This window comes from Onychomys torridus, chromosome 18 (genome assembly GCF_903995425.1).
Source record: "Onychomys torridus chromosome 18, mOncTor1.1, whole genome shotgun sequence".
NCBI lineage: Eukaryota > Metazoa > Chordata > Mammalia > Rodentia > Cricetidae > Onychomys > Onychomys torridus.
Window position 1 is genome coordinate 12,646,255 of NC_050460.1, and position 11,558 is coordinate 12,657,812.

General features: G+C 36.6%; 1 non-coding gene across 1 annotated transcript; it reads right to left on the minus strand.

Annotated features, from left to right (window-relative positions):
• Positions 1-9,420: 9,420 nt before the first annotated feature.
• On the minus strand, positions 9,421-9,527 carry LOC118570127. Its single transcript, XR_004943125.1, has one exon. It is a non-coding gene; the product is annotated as a U6 spliceosomal RNA (small nuclear RNA).
• Positions 9,528-11,558: the final 2,031 nt, after the last annotated feature.

Below are 11,558 nucleotides of genomic sequence, written 5' to 3' on the forward strand. Positions count from 1 at the left end.
CATGCCTAGGGGTGTGCAAAAAATGATATTCCCTCCCCCAGCAGTAATAAACTGCCAATAATTTAACTAGAGGTGGTGTCTTATAATCCCTCTACAATCCATGTTAGAGTTTTTAATTGACCTACTCTGGTTCAGATCTCATATAAGTATGCAGAGCTACTGTGAGTTTGAGTGTTCATCGTTCATGTGATATTCAGAGGATGGTATAGACAGAGGCTTTTCTTTCCCACCTGGTCCTGTAGCCACTTTTAAAACAATCACTCAGAAATTTAATATTAATTACAAACCATTTGGCCTGTTGCTCAGGCTAATTACTAACTAGCTTTTGCAACTTAAATTAACCTATTACTATTAATCTTTGTTTTCCCACATGTCTCGTGGCTCCTCTGGTGACTGGCTGGTGACACCCCTGCCTCTGTCCTTCTTCTCCCTGTATTTCTGCTTGTATTTCCTACCTGTCTCTACCCTGCCTTCCTGTAGGATAAAGCAGCTTCTTTACTAACCAATAGTAGTGACACATTCACTGAATACAGAAAGACAATCCCACAGCAGAATAGCATTTCAGATCACTCTTCCCCATCTTGCAGCTCTTGCTTTCTGCCTCCTCTTGTGTGATACTGTCCCTATTATGGCTGAGTACTCACAGTCACTTATAGTCAACACGTTGGACAGCAACACATCTCTGCAATGATCCATGCTAACTGCACTAAGAAGTGTCTCACCAAGGTTGGGATCAGAACAAGCCTATGGATATATCCACAAATATCTGAAAGGCTGTTTGACAACATAACCATTTAGTAAAAGAACAATATGGGTTTTTCTCTAAGGCCTATGCCTTTCTTAGCCATGCTTTTGTTTACAGGACCAGGCATGAACTCCCTCCTGTAAAGCAGGACTCAAATACAGTCAAGAGAGTAATTGGTTTACCCCATCTTACCTACTGTACAGCAGGAATATTTACCAGGTAGACTGACATTGTACCATGAAGAACCAATGAAATCATTAACTTCTAACAAAATGATTCACATAGAGTTTAAAATGTAACTATTTAATAATAACACTTAGAATTAAATTTAACATATAAAACACGAATTTGTGTGTACATCTTTCAAATAAAACCACTATTATAATCCTATTATTCTAATGCATGTGTAAAACCAAGTGGACATTTCAATCAGCCAGTTTAAAAGTATTCAGTACCTTCCATGGACCTGAACCTCTTAAATATAAAAATATAATCAATCAAATTTCTGCTCTCCAGAACTCCATACTCTACTAAGCGTAATTGAAGTTAGGATAGAAATCACCTATAATAATAAACAGAGATCCATATTTAGTTCTAGCCAAAGAACAAAAAGACATCAAAAATTAGTCAATATTTTATAAATCTATTAGCTGATTATAAAGTTTAACTAATCTGTTAATTTTGGGGTATAAAATTCATAATGAACAAGTCCTGTGGTAGAAAGGAGTAGGGTCAGGGTTTAGTTTTGCTGCACCTTTCTGAACATAGAGAAATGGAGCCTGGAAATCAGATCACATAAAGTACCAGTTTGGGAGCTGACATCCTGAATGGCATCCATTCTAGGAGAACAGCCAAATACACAGGACTTCCCTGATTTGAATGACTGAATTCCTTTGTCAAGGGGAATGGTACATAGCCTCTCCTCCAGCAAATAGTACACACAAGTATTGGTAGCTGAAACATGAAAAACACCAAAGTCAGAATTTAAAAGGTGATAGTTTACCTTTAGAGAAAGTTCAAAAATAGGTACTGACTAAGTGGACAGAGGGAAATTAATGGAAATCACTCAACTGTGAAAGTACCATCCTTTATCTACAATACAGTAGCCTTTGGAAGTATAAATCACTACCTACTACTGACTGAAAGATGAATGTCCTTAACGAAAACCATTGTGTTCTTCATTAACTTTAGTTCTATCCAAATAATGAAGGACAGAAGAGATGTAAATAGTGGAAATAGAATACATTATCCACATAAACTAAGCCAGAGAGCTGAAAATTGAACATTATGTGACAAAATAACCCTGTGCTGTATTTTAAGTATTCCTCCAATTGATAAATACAGATTTAATTTTTTTCATAAAAGAGAATTTTATGAAAATTTCCTTTCTATTAAAGAGTATTTTCACTTAATTTTGGTAATGAACTAGTGTGTGTGTGTGTGTGTATGTGTGTGTGTGTGTGTGTGTGTGTGTGTGTGTGTGTGTAGACTGCTTCTATCTTATTTGACAGAGCATTGCATTTCTGGCAATGAGGTGAGAGATCTAACTGACATACATATGCAAAATATGTATGATTTATATGAAACTTTGATATATACAACCCTGACTTATTTAAAGTTCTATTGTTGTGAAGAGATGCCATGACCACAGTAACTCTTGTAAAGAAATAATTTAGTTATGACTTGTTTACATTCAGAGGATTGGTTTAGTCCATTATCATCAAGGTGGAGAGCATGGTGCAGGAAGACCTGATACTGGAGAGGTAGGTCAGAGTTCTACATCTCAGCAAGAAGCAGGAAGAGAAGGACACCAGGACTGCTTTGAGCATTTGAAACCCTAAAGCCCATCCCTAGTGACACACTTCTTCCAACAATGCCATACTGCCTAATCCCTGTCAAATAGCTTCACTCCCTTATGACCAAGCATTCAAATATATGAACCTATGAGTCTCATATTTAAGCCACCACTGGCTATAATACTTACTGAAAATGGCCTTTAAGCCAGCTGGTGTCAACAGTGCTGTGGCAATTAGTACAATTATGATTCCCTGAGTAGGTTCAAGCTCCTGGTCAAAAGATAGGTCTCTGCTGAAAGTCTGGCCAAGGTCATGTCACAAAAGACATTCGGAGACAGTAAAAGTGCAGTAGCATGATATAAACTCATATAATCTTTTATTTCTTTTTTAAAATTGTTTTATTATTATATTTGTGTTTTAATTTTACATATCAGCCATGGGTTCCCCTGTCCTCCCCCCTCCAGCCCCTGCCCCCTCCTTCCCCCCATCCCCTCCCCTCCATTCCCATCTCCTCCAAGGTCAAGACTCCCCTGGGGATTCAATTCAACCTGGTGGATTCAGTACAGGCAGGTCCAGTTCCCTCCTTTCAACTGTTGTGCTGGAACTCTCATCCAATAACTGATGAAAGTGGATGCAGAGATCCTTGGCCAGGCCCCAGGTGGAGCTCCAGGAGTCCAATTGTTGAGAAAGAGGAGGGACTGTAAGAGTGTGAATTGTTGAGACCAAGATTGGAAAAGCACAGGGACAAATAGCCAAACTAATGGAAACACATGAATTATGAACCAAAAGCTGTAATCTTTCATTTCAAGGACAGCTTTTGTCAGGATCTGCTGGGGACAGCATATAAGATGGCTGATGTGCTGCCAGCAGAGACTGGAGAAAAGGGGACCTGAGATTGTGGACCATCAATCCTCCATGTGTTCCCCTCTGGATCTTCTGCTAAGCATGCCTCTAGAGAGCCAAGGCAGAAATGTGTATGTGTCCCAAGATCATGCTTTATGGCATGCACATGTCATGTCCTTCTCCATATAAATATTTCTTGTAATACTAGTCTTTTTCTTCTATCTGATCTTCATGTTCTGTGTTCCTAGATCAATGGTGATTTCTGTGATACATGAAATGAGTATAGTAAATTTCATAGGAAAGTATACAGAGATGATCATTCAGGATGGAGTTAAGTCAGTTAAGCAGTTCATGAAAAAGAAGCTGCAGCCTGGGGAAGTTTTTCAGGTTTGGATAAAGTGTACCAAATGTATGGTCAACTATAGCACATGGTATGATGTGTATCAACACACTGAACTTAAATTAGCCATGATGAATAATTCAGTTTCTGAGGATATTCCAAGGACATTGTGTAAAACTTGAGACCCTAAGGGGTATTGGCTGAAGACTATGGGTGGAGTGACATATAGATTGGATGACAAACCAGAAGTGTGCGAACCTAGAATAGGAGGAAAATAGTGGCCTCCACCAAGAAAGGGAGATGGCAACTTTAATTCAGATACTTTTTATTCCTCCTGAAGGAGTATGGAGATAATGTGACAATTGATGGAGAGATTGCTACAAGCTTTATTGGGTTTCTATATTGAAAAGAGCTGCCAAGAAAGGTGAGCTTCCTTTCATAGAAGCTCTATAAATTAGATTAGGTCTTCCTTGGAATTGTTGGATACAGAAGGACAGAAGTTGCTGACTTGCAGGGAAAGATTCCTTGTCTGAGGACATTGTGGCCCACCAGTCATAATAAAAGACTGTGGTCAGGGCACAAGAAGATACTAAGAGAAGCTAAGAGAAGCTAGAAGTTAGAGAAGCTGAGAGAAGTTAGAGAAGCTGAGAGAAGCTAGAGAAGCTGAGAGAAGTTAGAGAAGCTGAGAGAAGCTAGGGGAGCTAAAGAAACTGTAGCGGAGAAGCTGGTTAGCAACTGCAGAAGCCCAAAGTGACCTGTCAGCTTACATGAACATTGTCTCTGAGTCATGACTTCACCTTCCAGGTATCCCATCCTTCAAACCCCTGAAACTATTGAGGTTGGTTCCCCAGTAAAGATCATCTCCAACCATACACTTACCTTTTATCCCAAACCATGGATACAATGAACCGATTTCTGGTATCTTTCATAGATTGGAAACAAATACAATCTCCATCATTGAATGTAGTTTTAAAACAAGTAACTACTCTCTGTCATGATAGAGGATTTTGGTTTAATATAAAAGTATATCCAATTTAAGATTAGAAGCCAGGAAAGTGATACCAAAACACAACAGAAATGTGAATACCTTTGCCTCAATAAAACTCTTTTTCTCTGTCACAAAATGAAGAAGAAAATAATTCTAAGATAGCTTCCACTTAAAATATAATTATATAATATTTAGGATATTTAAGAATCAGCCTCAATAAATTTAAGCCAATTTGCATTAAAATCAACTTGGAATAAAAACTGAAGTTTATATGCCCATGATGTGTATGTACATGTGAATGTAGCTCCTCCCCCCACCCCCAGACTAGAAGAGGACATTAGATCCCCTAGATTCCTTGAATTTCTTGTAACTGGATTTACAGGCTGTCTGAACTGGGAACTAGAAACTGATTTTAGGAACACTGCAAGAACAGTAAGTGTTCTTAACTGTTGACCCATCTCTCTAAGCATCAGTTTAATTTGTTGCTGTTGTTGTTGATTTCAAGACAAAGTTTGTCTGGATAGCCCTGGCTGTACTGGAACTCACTTGGTAGATAAGGCTCATCTTGAACTTACAGAGATCCACCTGCCTCTGCCTCACAAATGTTGTGATTAAACGTGTGCACCATCGCTGTCTGGTTCTTATTATTTTTTTAATCTTACAAATTTATTTTCCCAAATAGTCACTTTAGCCATGGTTATTGATTTCTAATGGTTGTAGGGTCATGGGTTTATAGCTAATGATCTCTTTCTGGCTTGTGTTGCATTCGTAGACCCTTCCATCAGACCTCCACAGTCTCGTCTCAATCATGATGGACAAATTATCTGAAGTCACACAGTTCTTTTTGCAAGTACGTTAATGTACTCTTTCATTCTTTTACTTGTTGTCTTTCATTGTTTAAATAAAAACGTCATCAATTATAAAACTGTAACACAACAATCACTAAATTAAAGATTGACCCAATCCATTCTTAGAATTTAATTTTATCTCCAACACTAATAATTGCTTCAGCATTTAATGTTTGCAAAGTTTTATGAAGAAATCTCTAAGTTTCCATTTTAGAACACATTAAATGATCTGACATTCTTTACATGTAAAAATCTAGTTTCTAGCAAGCTGAGCAAGCCTCAAGGCACAAGCCAGTAAACACTATTACTCCATGGTCTGTGCTTCAGTCCCTGCCTCCAGGTTCCTGCCTTCAGTTTCTGTCTTAGTTTCCCTTGATAATGGACTCTAACTAGTAAGGCAAATGAAATACCCAACTAAAAAACAGTTTTCATAATTTTCAAATACTTATTTTTCAAGAAAATGAATATTAAATAAATAATGGATTTTGTGTACCTAAGGTGGATTTCATTAATTTTTTATAAAAATCATACATTGTTATTACTAAACTAAGAATACTTTTGAATAAGTGGTATTACAGAAATAAAATAAAGGTAATTAACACACTCAAGACTGTCTCACACACATTTGATTCTCACAGGAGACTAGAGAGCATGTCTTACTCCTCCATAACAGGCAGAACTGGCATCGCAAATGGCATACATTATATATGGGTTGAGGTTTCCCCTACTTCACTGTGTACAATCTATCTACTTTCCAATTTGTACTTATACATTTTTGAATACTCTAAAATACTAGCACTCTGAGAGTTTATTTCTATTAAATTTTTACTAGGAAATACAGATATTAATTATGATTTTTTTTTAAGTTTGATATGTTGTAACGAGTCATTAGTTGTTTCTATATGTGTATGTGCTTGTCTCTGTGGGTATTTATTTGGGTGGGTATGTGCATGTACATGGGAGACAGAGGTCAGCTTTAGATGTTGTCCTCAAAACCTGTCTATCATGGTTTTTAAAGAAAGTTTTTCCATTGATTGATCTGGAGTATATCAATAGACTAGGCTAGATATTCAGGAATCCCCAAGGATTTTCCTTTCTACATCTCTTCAGTTCTGAAATTAAAAAGAGTATGCCATCACACCACTACTGTTATGCTTATAAGATATAGATGCACATTTGAATGAATATCAATAGAAGATAAAAATAATCTTATAAATATATAAATGGTGTTTCACCAACACTTGCGGAACAGAGGCAGACATGTGGAATATTTGAGACTTAGAAAGTTGAAAAATATGTATGTGTGGAGAGGGAAAATACCCACCTGATTTGTGTTGACTCCACACTGCACTGGTGTTAGTAACTTCAGAATGGGACAAGTTACCATTAATATGTCCCAGTGGTTGAGGATAAATTGTAAATGTTCAAACATGGAACAGGTATTTGATTTTCATTATAAACAAGATAGCTATGATTTTTTACTGAAAATCATATTAAACATCACATTTTTGGCATTTGGGTTCCAGTATTTCTTGGTACTCTTAAAAATGCTAAGAAACTATTTACTTTTCTTAGACAAATAAACAGGGACTATCTTTTTCGTTAACATTCTTTCTTTTCTTTAACATTCATCAAGTCAAAATTGTTACTAGGGGAATCATCTGATGTAAGAAAACACTTGGAAAAATCTTTAGGAATCTTGGCTAAGAGGATTTTTAACATAAATCAAGTTCTCACAGGTCAACTTTTGGAGAACTGAAGTTTTAACTACACTGAATTTTCTAATTTATGCATAACACAGAGCTTTTGATTTAATTTTATATCATTCTAATTTAACCTTCTATTACTATTTTTTAAAAGTAAACATCAACCTGTGTAAAATTCCCTAATTGGTAGCTTATTTCAAAATGTGCATTCAGAGATGATTTATTCAAAGTATTCAAAAATAAAAGTGACAGTTCTCCTGTTCTCTGTATAATTTGAGCATATCACCATTACATTCCCACATTAATTATAATTCAGCACTAAAGATCAATCTTCTACCTGCAAAGTTCTCCAGCATAGAGAGACGTGGGGTCCCTGAGGACTACACAAAGAATGTTACTGTAAAGAATAAACTTCTTTGCCAGTGTTCTTTCCTTTTTTACTTAATTCATTTATTCAAAGAAATACTTCAGGCTTTATACAGCATTACACAACCATATAAATGCCTATGCACAATGAAAACATGCAAATTAAAACTATGATAACCTATCTTCAGAGTCAACTATAAAAGTCAAATTTCTTTATAATCTTTGACACTGTCAATTAATTAAAAATTATTGTCCTTTGGTCCATTATCAAGGTATAAAAATTGAAAATATTGCCGGGCGGTAGTGGCGCACGCCTTTAATCCTAGCACTCGGGAGGCAGAGCCAGGCTGATTTCTGTGAGTTTGAGGTCAGCCTGGTCTACGAAGTGAGTTCCAGGAAATGTGCAAAGCTACACACAGAAACCCTGTCTCAAAAAAGCAAAAAAAATTGAAAATATTTTATTAGTACATTAGTCTTTAATATACTAGACATGTTAACAGTTAAGAAAGCATATTCTCTGCCTTTGAGAATTGTCATTGTCAAGCTCCATCTGGTTAGAACTAGAGTCCAATACTTCATCCTTGAACTTTCAAGGTTGTAATATCTGAGACTTCTTTATATATTAAATGTAATTTTGGCACGTGTATGTGAATGGTGTCTATGCATGTTCTCATATGTGTGTTTACACAAGTGTACATGTGTGTCTGTGTGTGCACCCATGTATGAATGTGCATGTGGAGGCCAGAGAAGTCTTTCTTAATAGTTCAACATCATAAACACAATAGCAAAGTCTCTCAGTTGAAGTTTTAGCTCATCTAGCCAGCTTTTTGGAGGATCCACTCTCTCTGCCTCCTGAACACAAGGGGTCAGTCAGGTTTGTATTATTTTTCAGAATTGACTCTTGGTTATCTGAACCCTACTCCTCACCTGTGTTGTTTCAACATTTTCCCACAGTCTGTGTCATTGACTCTGCACCTACTTGCCCCCATTTCCAAAAGGGAACAGCAGCACAGGACCCTGCAACACAAGAGAGCTTTTAATCTTACTTAAAAGAGATTTTTAAAAAGTGTCTTCAAGAATATGAGTTGGAGACCATCCTGGTCTACAGAGCTAGTCCAGGACAGGCTTCAAAGCTACAGAGAATCCCTGTCTCAAAAAAAAAAAAGAATATGATTTTTAAAATGTAAAATTTTGGGGCACAATTGCACTAAAAATGCAAGAAGCAGTGAAACTTCCCTAGTCACAGAAACACTATGTACATGATACTGAAAAATATATTCAGAGAATGAATGTGAATCTGAGTGGTCAATTATCAATCATCATAAATGTTCATGTTACCAACAAATCAAAGTCTGAATTATTTCAGCTCTTTATGAAAAATTAATATGTGTTTATTAGAAAATAATTTGGCTTTATAAACAACCCAGAATGTTTTTCAAGGTGAGAACAGAGAACAGGTCACTTCTCAGGATACAGAATTCTCTTCCAGATGATTAGAATCCCTAGTCCCAACAATGAAATCAAAGGCATACTTGCCTGTAATCCACATGGTGAGGATAGAGAATGCAAATTTAATTAAATCACTTGAAGTATGAGAATTCTTCAAGAGTCACTGGCTTAAAGTGTCAGCATATGAGTCTCCATCCAGCCTGTAAATGAGTTTAACTCTGGTTTGTGAGCAGGGATCCACTGAAAAGCAAATCTTCAGCAGAATTCCTATGTGAGGAAGAGTGAAAAGACAGCGTCTCTCTGTTGGGAACAAAGGCTCCAAGCCTGTTTTTTTGTTTTTTAAATAGAGAATGCTTCATGAATTTGCATGTCATCCTTGTGCAGGGGCTATGTTAATCTTCTCTGTATCATTTCAATTTTAGTATATGTGCTGCCGAAGTGAGCACCCAAGCCTGTTTTATTAGCATCTTTTTGTGCTGCACTCTCCACACTCTCTAAGTCACACTGTCTAATGTGATAAAAGACTGATGCAGGTGCATACAGTGCATCTTGCCACCCTGAGACACTGGGCAGGAACTAAATGAGGTCAGTGAACAATGATAGCAATTTTGTACATGTTGAATCCAGTAAACCTTTTAGGTAGTGACACTTGTGTGAATATTTGACTTTTCTCTTAATTTATCATTAATGAATTTATTTAAAGTATTGGTCCATGGCTGATTGAGAAATCAGAAGACCCCCACCTTGCCCTGGGTAAGCCCTGCAGCTGCAATTCAGAAAGAACTTGAAATACATGGTGGAGGTAAAAATCACTGCCTTAATTATATATGGAATAAAAGTTGTCTACAGAAGAATGATGAAAAGACAAAAACAACATATTTGTGTGATTACAATAGATCTTAGATCATAATGCAGGAACAAGAATCTCATTCTTATCTGTCTTCTTTATTTCCCAAGTACTGTGTGTTTGCCTGTTCCCTTTCACTTGGCTGGAGTTTTCCCCTCTCCTATTGACACCTTCTTATTTATTTTAAATTCGTATTTATTGATTTACTGTGGTGTGTGTGTGTGTGTGTGTGTGTGTGTGTGTGTGTGTGTGTGTGTGTGTGTGTGTGTGTGTGTGTGTGTGTATCTTCCATAGTGCACATATGGAAGTCCAAGGACAATTTTCAGGACTATGCTTCTTTACTTCTACCTTATTGAGACAGGTCTCTCTTTTTTTTTAATCTTCTGTGCTGTGTGGTCCTGGAGCTTATCAATAATTCCGCTGTCTGAATACCTCTTCTGACCATGGAAGTGTGAGGGTACAGATTTGTGCTTTCATGTCTTGCTTTTGATATGGGCTCTGGGATTTTACCTGAGGTTGTCAGACTTACATAGCAAGCATGCTTGTCTGCAGTGGCATCTCTGCACCTCCACCTTAATTCTCATGCAGACATTTTTGTTCTAAAACTTTACAGAACTCCATGAATATGTGTTAGTTTGCACCATATTCTTAATTGGTTTTCCAAGTAACTTCAGGGCTAAATAATATCTCCTCCCAATTTTAATATCAAGTAATTAAATAAAATAAATAAAAATGAATCTGCAAATTACAAAGTATTCACAATTCAGTAGGTACTTTCCTTTGTTAAAAAGGCAAGCCAGATTTCTACAGTTTGTACTTATGTTGCAACTTCATCAACACAGACTGTCATGACATTATACTGTGGAAACTCATTCTGGTGCTGAAGAGACAATACAACAGTAAAGAGCATTTAATGCTCCATGCTAAGGGCTGGAGTTCAGATCCCAACCCATATAAGAAGCCAAGGGTCTCACAAACAACTGTAACTCCAGCTCTGAGGAATCTGACACCCTCTTCTGGGCTCTGCACACAAACATACACACACAGAAAGAAGAAAGAGGGGGCACTTTTACATATACACACAGAATAAATAGAATAAATCTTTTCTAGAAACAACTTCACTTCTAAAGTTTCTAGATGGATCATTTGCTTTCAAAACACTTATATGATTAATTCCGCTTCTCACATTCTTTACAAACAGCACAGCACCAGGAACATTTACAGATGAACTGTGTGGGATGTTTGAATTTTCTTTTTAAACACGTGAAAGAACATTAGGGAAGAAGCATTATAGTATACCGCAAAGAAAAACCCAAAGATGGTGATTATGTGTAGGTTACTAATTTAGACTATAGCTTCCATCCTTAACTTATAGTGAGACTTTGGGGTAGAAAAATATGATTTATGGAAATACTGAAGAAGACTGTAAAAGGACACAGACAAGGTAACAAAATGTATAAATATATATGGTCAATATTTCATGGAAATTTTTAATGTTTAGGAATTTGGAATCAAGCTAATATGTTAAATTAAAGCTAAAAAATGTATTTTCCACACCAGGAAATGTGCAAATTGACCTTAAATGGGGAATGCAACTAAATAATGTGTCATCCTTTTAAAATAATTTTAA